Source organism: Microcaecilia unicolor, chromosome 2 (genome assembly GCF_901765095.1).
Source record: "Microcaecilia unicolor chromosome 2, aMicUni1.1, whole genome shotgun sequence".
Taxonomy (NCBI): Eukaryota; Metazoa; Chordata; class Amphibia; order Gymnophiona; family Siphonopidae; genus Microcaecilia; species Microcaecilia unicolor.
The window spans coordinates 73,064,300-73,076,913 of record NC_044032.1 but is presented as its reverse complement, the minus strand read 5'-3'; the positions used below and the strand labels follow the sequence as shown (position 1 = coordinate 73,076,913).

Sequence of the window (12,614 nt, the reverse complement as noted above, 5' to 3'; positions counted from 1 at the left end):
TGCAATGAGACACACCCATGTGCAATCCTGGCACACAGATGTCATCATAGAATTGTCAACAAGTATAGTGTTGGTGTGCATTTACAGAGGCACTGATCATAGAATGGTCTTAAGAGTGACAAAACCTATTTTTATGTGCGAGGTCCTCATCCAAACTGTAATGAATGTTGAAGAGCTTGCAGTTAGGTTAATGATGTCATCATGGCTCTGACATTAAGAGCCTTGACTTGTTTTTCCAGATTTAAGCTTGTCTGGGCATAACAGAAAGAAATGTAAACTGTTTTCCAATTAGACACTGTGTGCCATATTTCATTCATTTCATTTTAATATTTATATACTGCTTACACCTAAGCAGTTTACAGTTTCATTTTACAGGTACTGGGTCTGTCCCTAGTGGGCTCACAGTCTAAGTAGTACATTGTACTACTGCTGTATCTGGGGCAATGGAGGGTTAAGTGACTTGCCCAGGGTCACATGGAGCTACAGAGGAAATTGAACCTGGTTCTCCAGGATCTCAACCCACTGCCGACCATCAGGCAACAGTGGGAATTGAACCCAGTTCCCCAACCTGCTGCAATAACCATTAGGCCACTCCTCCATATTTATTTTTAATTTTTATTTTAGTTACATTTGTACCCCGCGCTTTCCCACTCATGGCAGGCTCAATGTGGCTTACATGGGGCAATGGAGGGTTAAGTGACTTGCCCAGTCACAAGGAGCTGCCTGTGCCTGAAGTGGGAATCGAACTCAGTTCCTCAGGACCAAAGTCCACCACCCTAACCACTAGGCCACTCCTCCACTCAACAGAAACAAAAAACTGGGTGGACTTTCTAAGGGTTAAATCTGTTCCAGGTAGAAAGTTAAGGCTCTCCTGCCATCCAGACACTGTAAAACATCTTCACTTTTGTGGACATATGGCCTGGGGAAGTTTTGGAAGGATGAAATTAGGAAAGCTGACAAATAGGGCAACAGTATAATAATGGGTGATTTTAATTATGGGTGATTCAATTACCCCAAAATTGACTGCCTAAATATTACATCAGGGAGCACCAGGGGGAACCATTTTAGATCTAGTCCTTGGTGGTGTGCAGAGGTAACAGTGTTGGGTCCCCTGGGAAACAGTGATCATAACATGATCAAGTCTGAGCTATCATCTGGAATGAAGCCACAAGGGAAATCTACTGTAGCTGCATTTAATCTTCAAAAGGGCGACTATAATAAAATGAGGACAATGGTTAAAAAGAAGCTAAAAGGATCTGCTGCAAAGGTTAGCATACTAAATCAGGTGCGGACATGCATAAAGGCGAAGTGAAAGAGGCTATTAGTCAAAAGAATATCCTTCAAATAATGGAAAAATGACCCAAATGAAGAAAATAAGAAGCAACATAAGCACTGGCAAGTCAGATGCAAAGCACTGATAAAGAAGGCTAAAAGAGAATATGAAGAGAAACTTGCCACAGAGGCTAAAACCCACAGTACATCAGAAGCAGAAAGTCTGCAAGGGAGTACAAGGCCATAGCGGAGAAACTGAATGAATTCTTTGCTTCGGTCTTTTCGGATGTAGGAGATCAACCTGTACCGGAAATGGCGTACACCCCAGGGTACTGAAAGAACCCAAGCATGAAATTGCTGATCTGCTGTTAGTAATATTTATTTATTCATTCATGACATTTATACCCCACATTAGCCCAAAATAGACTCAAGTTCAATGTGGCTTACAAAAAGATAAACTGCATTAAAATCACACATAGAACCTGAAGACTGAATGGGGATGGAACTCCTCTCGTATGAGGAAAGGCTAAAGAGGTTAGGGCTCTTCAGCTTGGAAAAAAAACAGATGAGGGGAGATATGATTGAGGTCTACAAAATCCTGAGTGGCGTAGAACAAGTAGAAGTGAATTGATTTTTTTTATTTTGTTTCTTTATTAATATTTCAATCAAAATCACAAGTAAATTAACTTGACAGGAAAAAAAAGCAACTAAAGAAATTAATTTACCCAAAAGTTCCTCAAAAATAAAAGAATAATATTCTCCTTTTTAGATGCTTTAAAGTCCACAATAAAGAGTCCAATTTTTCAGTAACTGGAGATATAAGGAAAAGAAATCAAATGTTTCAAATATACTTTAACCAAAACAAGACTTCAGCGTTACAGGCTTGGTGTATATACACTATAGAGCTCTCTTTGATGTTAAAAAGGAACCCAGTTGGGACGGGTCAAAATACACATATTTAACATTCTGATAAGTTACCAAACATTTACATGGGTATTTTAAATAAAACGTTGCTCCTAACTGGAGCGTCTCCTGTTTCAACTGCAAGAACTTTTGCCTACGCTTCTGCGTGTCCCTCGACAAGTCAGGAAATATCCGAGTTTGTAAACCTCTAAAGGTTTTCTCTTTTTTTTGAAAGAGTTTCTTTAATATCCATGACTTGTCTGAGGTCAACGCTACCATGGCAAGTAAAGTTGAAGCAGTTAATTGTTCAATATCTGAGCTTTCTATCAATGCAGAGACATCTATTGCCTGATTTTTTAAATGCTGTTCATCTCTTTTATCCGGTATATAAAAAACCTGGGAGATAGGAGGGAACTGATCTTCTTCAATTTCCAAAACTTCTTTAAAGTAATTTCTTAACATTTCCCTCGGAGAAATCAAAGGTTGCAAGGGAAAATTTATAAATCGCAAATTATTATTTTTGTGGATTGATTTTTTTTACTACTTCCAAAAGTACAAAGACTAAGGGACACTCAAGGAAGTTACATGAAAATACTTTTAAAACAAATAGGAGGAAATATTTTTTCACTCAACAAATAGTTAAGCTCTGGAACCCTTTGCCAAAGGATGTATTAACAGCGGTTAGCATATCTGGGTTTAAAAAAGGGTTGGACAAGTTCCTGGAGGAAAAGTCCATAGTCTGTTATTGAGACAGACATGGGGAAGCTACTGCTTGCCCTAGGATTAGTAGCATGGAATGCTGCCACTATTTGGGTTTCTGCAGGTACGTGTGACCTGGATTGGCCACTGTTGGAAACAGGATACTGGGCTAGCTGGACCATTGGTCTCACCCAGTATGGCTATTCTTATGTTCTTATGACTTGAAGTTCAACATTACCTTAAGCAGAAGCTTATAAAGAATGCCCAGAAACTTACTGAAGTGAATATAAGGCACTAAGGTCTGTGGCATAATTACTGCCATCAAAAATCTGATCTTTCAGGAGTCAAGAGGTTGAAACAGATCTTTCACCAGAAGAGTTTGTTTCATGCTGAGGTAGCAAGACATGATGGGGAGCTTGATAGGAGGCTTCAGTAAAAGGAAGCTCCACATAAAACAAACTAAAGGTTGTATAGAGATGGGTTCAGCTTCTGATAGTAAAAAGCATGCATCAACCATGTGAAAGTGAATCCTGCTTGAGTTAGTCTTCAAGCCTGATTTTGAAGGATGTAGAAGGTATTCAAGCAGGTTTTGCATGATAAAAGAAAGGTTCTAGGCCTTTTCTCTCCCACCAGATGGCAAGTCCTCTACATCTAAAACCATAAAACCTTCTAGCAAAACATCCCCTCCAATCCAGAATGAGAGACAATTAGACAGATTTAAGAAACTTAACATTATCCTCTCAACATCCAGGCTATAAGGGCTAAAGGCCTGAGATGCAATAAAAGTTCTGTGACTCTACAGCAAAAACCTTCTTGACACTAAATTAGACATACTCATGCCCTGCAGAAATCAGTTGGGTTCTGAATAAAAACTAGAACTAAGATGAACCTGTGCAAAGATGAAGATATGGAAACTCACATACGTGCTCAATAGAGCATTTTAGAAAGTTCTTGACCATTACTTACTCTGCTCTAATTCCACCCCTCTCTCCCACCAACTCAATCAGATAACATCATTCTACTTATGAAATGCCAGCCTGGCTTTCCTTTGGAGAAAAATAAGTTCAAAGTCAAAGGGTCATGATATGACGCTGAAGGGAGGCAGTTAAGAAACACAGAAAAATGTAGGCAAATAAAGGCCATATGGCCTATCCAGTCTGCCCATCTATGCCATCTACTCTCCCTATCACTTCCTTAGAGATCCTATGTACTTGTCCCAAGCTTTCTTGAATTCAGACACTGTTTTCACCTTCACTACTTCCACAGGGAGGCTGTTGCATGAATTCACCACCCTTTGTGAAGACGTATTTCCTCAGATTACTTCTGAGTCTATCCCCTTTCACCTTCATCCTATGCCCCCTCATTCCAGAGACTCCTTTCAAGTGAAATAGACTCACCTCCTATGCATTTATGCCGCATAGGTGTTTAAAATGCCTCTATTGTATCTCCCCTCTCCCACCTTTCTTCCAAAGTATACATATTCAGATCTTTAAGTCTGTCCTGCTACGCTTTATGATGAAGAGCACTGACCATTTTAGTAGCCACCCTCTGAACTGACTCCATCCCATTTATATCTTTTCAAAGGTGCGGTCTCCAGAATTGTACACACTATTCTAAATGAGGCCTCACCAGAATTTTATACAGGGGAATCATCATCTCCTTTATACAACTGGCCCTTCCTCTCCCTATGCATACAAGCATCCTTCTAGCTTTCATCACTGCCTTTTCTACTTGTTTGGCCACCTTAAGATCATCACATAGGATCACACCCAAGTCTTTTCACTCCATAAACTGTACTGTTCCCTGGGGTGATGGATGTCCAGAGTAAAACAATCACCAAAACCTACGGATGCTAATAATAAGAATGTGTTGGACAAATATAGAAGGCAGTGATAGATTAGGATAGAGTGGTTGGATAAAAGATCTGGGTGACTCTGAGCACTGCATTAATGCTTGCTTATTTACCTAGACTGATAAGAGAACAAAAGCAGAAGACAACAAATCTACTGACCTGTATGACTGACAACTAAGAAATATCCTTATCTAGAGCAGAGCAAACAACTGGTACTCCTGGTGAACAGTAGGTTTTTTAGCTGCTATCATCTACTAGGCTGCTATATACCAACAAAGACTATTCTCCTTGTTAACACTAGATCTACCACAGGGGGTCATTTTGAACTCGAACAAACTAGATTTTTAACTTTAAATAATTTATGAGTGATTTCATGTATTCACGATTTTCATGGCCATTGATGTTTTACATAACATGTGAGAGGATAACTATTGCACTTCCTAAGATGTAAGCAGCCACACCTAGAAAAACTGAATGGGTCAAATTGACCCCCTTGATGTTTCAGCAATCCTACTGTGGCTCTCATCAGAGTGAAGAAGTGGAGTTGTGTGTGGGAATTTTTTTGTAATATTTAAGTATATATGTGTTGCCATACTGGGACAGACCTCATGAAACTGGAGAGTCATGAGATAGGAGGAAGTGTTCTATTGTCGATAAAAACTGGTTAAAAGATAGAAATCAGACAGTAAGGTTAAATGGTCAGTATTCTCAATGGAGAAGGGTAGATAGTGGGGTTTCCCAGGGGTCTGCCCTTGGCTCATCCTCTGTAACCACAGGGAAAAGAATGGCCGCAGACATTTCCCGGATAAAGGCCTCGAAAGATAGACTCTCGGGAGGAGAAAGCTGTCTTTCAGGGGAGGGAGTGGGATCAGAAGGAAGACCGTCAGACTCCTCATCTGAGAAATATCTGATGTCTTCCTCTGCCTCCCACGAGGCCTCGCCATCGGTGTCGGACACTAATTCATAAACTTCAGTCCGAAGCCGTGCCCGCCTCGACTCCGTAGACACATGGCCACGGTGGGTACGTCGAGAAGAAGACTCCCGAATCGGCGGCGATGAAGCTCCCTCCATCGATGTTGTCGGGGAGTCTGCCTGGGATGCAGCCGATGCAGGCACCGCAAGCGGTACCGGTATTGGAGACTTCACAACGGGCAAGGGGCCAGCTGTCGCCTCACTCGACGGCACCGGCGGCGCAAGCACCCCCGGTACCGAAGGGTGCAACAGCTCCTCCAGGATCCCTGGAAGGATGGCCCGGAGGCTCTCGCTTAGAGCGGCTGTCGAGGAAAGCAGGGAATCCGGCACAGGCAACGAACTCTGAATCTGTCCGGGGCGCGGAGGCGGTATCGGGCTGTCCAAGGTAGAGCGCATCGACACCTCCTGAATGGAGGGTGAGCGGTCCTTCCGGCGTCGATACCTAGTGGGTGCCGAATCCCTCGGCGACCCAGAGCTCTCTGTACCGCAATGGGAAGGTGACCGGTGCCGATGCTTCTTTGCCTTCGCACGAAGCATGTCACCGGAACCTCCCGGTACCGACGAGGAGGACATCGAATTCAAGCGTCTCTTCCTCGGGGCCGGGTCCGAAGAAGGTCGATCCCGGGGGGGGGGGGGGGGGGGGGGGGGCTGTACTGCAGGAGCCCTCGAGGCAGGCGGAGACTTACTCGAGGGCTCACCGCCACCAGCAGGGGAATGGACAGCCCTCACCTGCGCTCCTGACAAACAGGCACCCTCCTACGACATCAGTACCAACGATGATCCCGGTACCGTAGACGCTAAAGCACAGGTCGATGACCTCGATACTGTGACCATCGAAACACCAGGCGAGGCCCCGAACAAGACGTCCCACTGGGCCAATCTCACCACCTGAGTTCTCTTCATCAACAGAAGACAGAGATTACAGGCCTGAGGACGGTGCCCAGCCCCCAGACACTGAAGGCATGAAGCGTGCCTATCAGTGAGCGAGATAACCCGGTTGCAGTTTTTGAAGCCGCTGGGAGGCTTCGACGACATGGGCGGAAAAATCACGCCGGTGAAGTCAAAATCCGCGATGATGGCAAAGGCACCAAAAAATAACAGGGAAAAACCCGTAAGGGCAGCCAAAAGGGCCGCTTTCAAAAGCGAAAGGAAACTAGACGGGGGGAAAAAACTGGAAAATAAGACTTTTTTTTTTTTACAAAGACGATTACCTTTAAAAGAAGAAAAGAAGACTTCCGAACGGAAGAAAGCGGCAAAAAGCGCGAGTGTCTCCTCAGGGCACAGAACAACGAAAAAACACAGCCGTCCCGATCTGTGGAAAAAAGAAGACTGACAAACAAGAGTGCGTTCGGGCGGGAAGACGGTCGCGCAGGCGCGGTGTGCATGCGCGCGAGGACTAGCAAACGTCTTTGCTAGAGAAGATCTCCGATTGAAGGGGCTGCTGTGCACATCAACCAGTAGTGAGAACAAGCAGCCTGCTTGTCCTCGGAGAAATGACTACAATATAAAAAATTTTTCTACATATTTTCTTTATATGTCACTATGTTTTCTATATATACTTTTTTAATTATAATTATTATTTTTAATCATTTAATATATTTTATTTTAATTTTAAGTACAATTTTCATTTACATATCAATTTTATTTCTGTATAGATTTGTTTGATCCCTGATGCAGGCTTCGATGCCGAAACACGGCCGTGTCTGGTCGTCATTTTACTATCAATAAAGATTTTTGGATTTCCTATTCAACTCGTCCTCACTTTGTGTGTCCATTGTTAGACAACTTGATATAACATAGTAAATGTCAACAGATAAAGACCTACACTGTCCATCCAGTCTGCCCAACAAGGTGGCCAGAGTTGAATCTAGCACTCTGCACAGGTTCTAATTCTTCATGATTTAACCTTGGTATACTTATTCTCTGTCTTGGTATACTTATTCTCTTATTCTTATTCTGGCTTAATTCTGCATTTATATCTTTCCTGTTTTGTTACATACTCTGCTAAAATAGTGATTTGCATGTCCCAATCCTTAGAGCTGTACACCTGCAAATTTCTTCTGGTGAATTTAAGTGCAGCTCTTCAGATAGGTTACAGAGGAGACATTCCTACAGTCTTAAGCTTCCCTAGAAAAAAGAAAAAAAGTGTACCCTTCCCCCATCTGGTTTGTAAATCTGTAGGCTAAGGTGAGGTTTTGTTGTAAGGAGGAGCAGTTAAACCACATGGTCAGTGTTGCCAGGTGGGCGGTTTTACCGCCCAATTGGGCGGTTTTCCGCGACCCGCCGCGGGAAATTTTTGCCCGCGGCGGGTTGCGGTTTTTTGGGCGGCTTTTTGCCTTTTTTGGCCGCGGGGGGGCGGGGTTAGTGACGTTTTTTGGGCGGGGTTAGTGACGTTTTGGGCGGGCCGATGACGTGGGAGGCGGGGCCGATGACGTAGGAGGCGGGGCCGATGACGGGGAGGCGGGGCCGATGACGGGGGAGGCGGGGCCGATGACGTGGGAGGCGGGGCCGGTGACGGCGGGGGTGATGACGTGGGGGTGGGGGTGTCAGGGGCGGGGTTTGTGTTTGGGCGGGTTTTGGGCTGGATTGGGCTAGAAAAAAATTTTCCACCTGGCAACCCTGCACATGGTCTTCACTGGCTCCTGCCTGAAAGATACACACAGATAAGAAAGTGCTCTGCCTTTAATTCTGGATTAACTCTGCATTTATATCTGAATTCTGGCTTAATTCTGCATTTATATCTTTATATCTTTCCTGTTTTGTTACATACTCTGCTAAAATAGTGATTTCCATGTCCCAATCCTTAGAGCTGTACACCTGCAAATTTCTTCTGGTGAATTTAAGTGCAGCTCTTCAGATAGGTTACAGAGGAGACATTCCTACAGTCTTAAGCTTAAGCCCACCCACCCCAAGACAGACACTTCATAAATAACTTCCCCAAATACACTAATCATCACAATTTAACTCCACCCATATTACAACTGTCTCTGAAAAGAAAACCCCTCATTATCACAGGAATCCCCAGTCTTCTACTCACCAGCTAAGGATTACTGCTCTAAAAATAAGAATCTCAGCCAACAGACTCATAGGCTGCTGTTCTCACTATATCATACCTGTTCATACCCATTTCAATCAATCATGATGACTTTTATTCTCTGTAATAATTGTGCTGCTTTAGTTTCAAGACCAATTATCTGGAGACTTAAGGCTTGTCCTATCTGTCTGCAACTCACTAGATTAAAACACAAGCTCAGTAAAGTAAAACAGGAACTAGATGCACTTAAAGCAGCATCTAGGACCGCACAATATCATACTGCACAGAATCATACCAAATTATCACCACTACCACAAAGGATAAAACCACCTAAAAATAGATGGATCACTGTAGGCTCAGGCAGACTTCGTTATGTGACAAGAAAACATCAGACCTCACAAGTGTTACCACTACAAAATTCTTTTACTCCATTACAGCACTGTGATGTTCTTGAAAACAGAACGGAAGCCAAAGAAAAAATAATAAAAGTGGAACAAAAAGATATGAAGGTACCCAAAGAGAAAAGAAACCTCCAAATCACTATTGTTGAAACGCGTACCAGGAAATGTAGATGGAAAGCGATGACCACAAATGCTCGCAGTCTAAGCAATAAAGTTCATGACTTTCAGGCCCTGATGCTGGAGGCAGACTTGGATGTTGTAGCAATCACAGAGACGTGGCTAAATGGTTCCCATGAATGGGATGCAAACATACCAGGCTATAATCTATTTAGGAAGGATAGAGAGGGTCGTAAAGGTGGCGGAGTAGCTCTGTATGTGAGGAATGATATCACTGCGACTGAAATGACAGGGACCTGGGGAAAGGAAGAAGCTATATGGATCACCTTAAAAAGAGATGATAGAACCTCTGTCCACGTGGGTGTTGTCTACAGACCTCCAACACAATTGGAGGAATTAGATAAAGACCTGATCGCAGATATTCAAAAGTTGGGAAGCAAGAGAGAGGTGCTGTTGCTGGTAGATTTCAATCTGCCGGATGTAGATTGGAAGGTTCCCTCTGCGGAAATCGGAAAGAAGTAGAGGGATCGTGGATGCTTTCCAAAGTGTTTTGCTCAGACAAATGGTTGATGGAACCACGAGGGAGGGAGCAACACTGGATCTAGTGCTCAAAATGGGGATAGTGTGTCAAATATCCGAGTGGGTGCCCACCTGGGCAGCAGTGACCATCAAACGGTTTGGTTTGATATGACAGCTAAAGTGGCGAGCGACCACTCAAAACTCAAAGCCTGGATTTCAAGCGTGCTGACTTTAGTAAATGGGGGAATACCTGAGGAAGGAGATGATGGGCTGGGAGGAAATACGAGAAGTGGAAGGACAGTGGTCCAGGCTGAAAGAAGCTATAAAAGGGGCCACGAACCTTTATGTAAGGAAAGTAAATAAAAGCAAGAGAAAAAGGAAACCGATATGGTTCTCCAAGCAAGTGGTTGAGAAAATAAAGGCTAAAGAGTTGGCGTTCCAGAAATACAGAAAAACTCAAGAAAAGGAACACATGGAGGATTACTGGATGAAAATGAAAGAAGCCAAGAGAGAGATACGACTGGCAAAAGCGCAAGCGGAAGAACAAATGGCTAGAAATGTAAGGAGAGGTGACAAAAGTTTCTTCAGGTATATTAGTGAAGGAGAATGACTAAAAAGGGAATTGTGAGACTAAAAGATACTGCAAACCGCTATGTGGAAAATGATGAAGAAAAAGCAAATTTGCAAATAGATACTTTTGTTTCTGTTTTCACAGAGGAAAATCCTGGAGAAGGACCGCGATGGACTGGAAATAATACAATTGAGAATGAAGTGGATAGAGCACCGTTTCACGGAAGAAGTGTGTATCAACAACTGAAAGCTAAAGGTGGACAAAGCCATGGGACCGGACGGGATCCACCCAGGATATTGAGGGAGCTCAGAGAGGTTTTGGCGGGTCCTCTTAAAGATTTGTTTAATATATCCTTGCAGACGGGAAAGGTTCCGAGGGATTCGGAGAACGCGGCGGGAGGCTGGTCCCTCTTCACAAAAGTTGTCGATAGGGAAGACGCTGGAAACTACAGGCCTGGTAAGTCCTCACTACTTCAGTTATTGGAAAAGTAATGGAAGCGATGCTGAAGGAAAGGATAGTGAATTTTCTGGAAGCCAATAAGTTGCAAGATCCGAGACAAACATGGTTTTACCAAAGGGAAATCGTGCCAAACGAATCTCATTGAGTTCTTTGATTGGGTGACAGGAGAATTGAATCAGGGACGAGATATGGACGTAATCTACGTAGATTTCAGCAAAGCTTTTGACACGGTTCCCACAGGAGGCTCTTAAATAAACTGGAGGGGCTGAAGATAGGACCTGAAGTGGTGAACTGGATTAGGAACCTGGTTGCGGACAGACGCAGAGGGTGGTGGTTAATGGAATTCGCTTGGAGGAAGGAAAGGTGAGTAGTGGAGTGTCTCAGGGATCGGTGCTGGGGCCGATTCTGTTCAATATATTTGTGAGTGACATTGCCGAAGGGTTAGAAGGTAAAGTTTGCCTATTTGCGGATGATACTAAGATCTGTAACAGAGTGGACACCACGGAGGGAGTGGAAAACATGAAAAAGGATCTGAGGAAGCTAGAAGAATGGTCTAAGGTTTGGCAATTAAAATTCAATGCGAAGAAATGCAAAGCGATGCACTTAGGGAATAGAAATCCACGGGAGACGTATGTGTTAGGTGGGGAGAGTCTGATAGGTATGGGCGGAGAAAGGGATCTTGGGGTGATAGTATCTGAGGATTTGAAGGCGACGAAACAGTGTGACAAGGTGGTGGCCGTAGCTAGAAGGTTGTTAGGCTGTATAGAGAGAGGTGTGACCAGCAGAAGAAAGGGGGTGTTGATGCCCCTGTATAAGTCGTTGGTGAGGCCCCACCTGGAGTATTGTGTTCAGTTTGGAGGCCGTATCTTGTTAAGGATGTAAAAAGAATTGAAGCGGTGCAAAGAAAAGCTATGAGAATGGTATGGGATTTGCGTTACAAGACGTATGAGGAAAGACTTGCTGAACTAAACATGTATACTCTGGAGGAAAGGAGAAACAGGGGTGATATGATACAGACGTTCAAATATTTGAAAGATATTAATCCGCAAACGAACCTTTTCCGGAGATGGGAAGGTGGTAGAACGAGAGGACATGAAATGAGATTGAAGGGGGGCAGACTCAAGAAAAATGTCAGGAAGTATTTTTTCACGGAGAGAGTAGTGGATGCTTGGAATGCCCTCCCGCGGGAGTTGGTGGAAATGAAAACGGTAACGGAATTCAAACATGCGTGGGATAAGCATAAAGGAATCCTGTGCCGAAGGAATGGATCCTCAGGAGCTTAGTCAAGATCGTGAGGCGGGGCTGGTGGTTGGGAGGCGGGGATAGTGCTGGACAGACTTGTACGGTCTGTGCCAGAGCCGGTGGTGGGCAGCGGGACTGGTGGTTGGGAGGCGGGGATAATGCTGGACAGACTTGTACGGTCTGTGCCAGAGCCGGTGGTTGGGAGGCAGGGCTGATGGTTGGGAGGTGAGGATAGTGCTGGGCAGACTTATACGGTCTGTGCCAGAGCCGGTGGTTGGGAGGCGGGGATAGTGCTGGGCAGACTTATATGGTCTGTGCCCTGAAGACCACAGGTACAAATCAAAGTAGGGTATACACAAAAAGCAGCAAATATGAGTTATCTTGTTGGGCAGACTGGATGGACCATGCAGGTCTTTTTCTGCCGTCATCTACTATGTTACTATGTCTCAACTTGCCAATTTTTGGGTGCAGACAGTAGAAGTCTGCTTGACAACAATCTTCCCAACCCCTGAAGCTGCCACCAAAGCTTACTCCAGCTATGAGATCATTTAAGTTGTGCTTTAATTGGATTCC

General features: G+C 44.1%; 1 protein-coding gene across 1 annotated transcript in view; it reads right to left on the bottom strand.

Moving 5' to 3' along the window:
• Positions 1–12,614, bottom strand: part of NIPBL (NIPBL cohesin loading factor) — a 1,064,356-nt gene that overhangs the window by 479,419 nt on the left and 572,323 nt on the right.